Raw genomic sequence first — 1,551 nt, 5'->3', positions numbered from 1 at the left:
ATATAAATACTTATGGTAATATGCCAATGGTAATATATACATGTAAACCGTAGTAATAGTGACCAGTAGCTGGATAAATAGATAGATACTAAAAGTAATTGTAATCAACAGTCAATGAACGGCAGTGTAGTGGTAGTAATACATATAATCAATAATAATTTTAGCAGCATCGTAGGCGTAAGCAGAAGTTGTTAGCCATCTTATGGCCAGAGGATAGAAGCTGTTTAGGAGTCTGTTGGTCTGAGGCTTGATGCACAGGTACCGCCTGCCGGACGGGAGCACGAACAGTCCACTCCAGGTGGCTGGAGTCATTGGCAAATTTTCGGGCCATTCTCCGATTCAAGGCCTGTATTTGAAGTGTAGATTATTTGATATAACTGTGGCCTTGTAAAATAATGATATGAAGAACATGTAAAATAAATGAAAATATAAAAACAAGTCGAGAAGCCACCGCTTTATTACAAATGCCTGTTTATGTTGGACATGGACATTTGAAGATGCAAATATGTTAGCCCGAGCCAACTCCATGCCAAAAGCCAGCCCTATGATTCATTTCAAAATCCGGATTGGAGTTCTACACGTAAAACTTCTGCAGTCCTATTCTTCACTGCACTAATCTCTTAAAGTTTACGTTATTTTAGTCCCAGTGCTGAGAGATCCTATATCAGGATGTATGCCTATAGCCTAGGCTATTTTTAGATAAGCATACATACAAATGAGTTAGTTTATGAGGATCTGCTTAGAATCAAATTGGGCTTAACTATAGCCTAAGTAAATACATGCATTTACATTTGTTCATATTGCTTTTTATCATGACGTAACAGGTACTCATAAAACATCATTCATACAGCTACATGCAGGGTTGGGGAATAACTGATTACATGTAATCTGATTACAAAAAAAAGTATAGGCCTAACTGTAATCAGTTCTGTTACCAGCAAACATATTGTAATCAGATTACAGATACTTTGAAAATGTAGATGATTACTTATTGGATAACCTTTACATTCAGAAAGGATGTTTGCGAAAAGAAATACATTGTCACATCTTTCTGTTTTCCCAATGACATTCAATTCCTCATTGAAAAAAAGGCGCGAGTTTAAGTTTGTTCCACCTGAGTCTGACCATAAGTCAGAGAGCGCTATTATGACACACCAAATGGATTTCATGTATCATTTTTGTCTTCTTCCAACGCGTTTTAAGGTTGAAAGTAATCAGATTACGATACCGAGTTTAGGCAATCCAAAAGTTACATTACTGATTACAATTTTGGACATGCAGGAAAATAACTGATTACATTTAGAAAGTAATTTACCCATCCCTGGCTACTTTTACACAATTTTTATATGGGTAATGAATACAAGAACAAATGATCGGTCCATAGGCATACTAATTTACAAACACTCATTTAAACTATAATCACTTACATGAGCAGACCTCGAGAAAAAGTGTTGCTTATGAAATTTTAAATAAAATTAAAGTCCTGCCTCGTGTCCTGACCGAACAATCAGTTTCTGAATCCATTTAAGGCAGATTGACACCGGAGCCCCG

Source organism: Salmo salar, chromosome 29, assembly GCF_965601325.2.
Source record: "Salmo salar chromosome 29, fSalSal1, whole genome shotgun sequence".
Classification (NCBI taxonomy): domain Eukaryota; kingdom Metazoa; phylum Chordata; class Actinopteri; order Salmoniformes; family Salmonidae; genus Salmo; species Salmo salar.
This window is presented reverse-complemented; position numbering follows the sequence as displayed.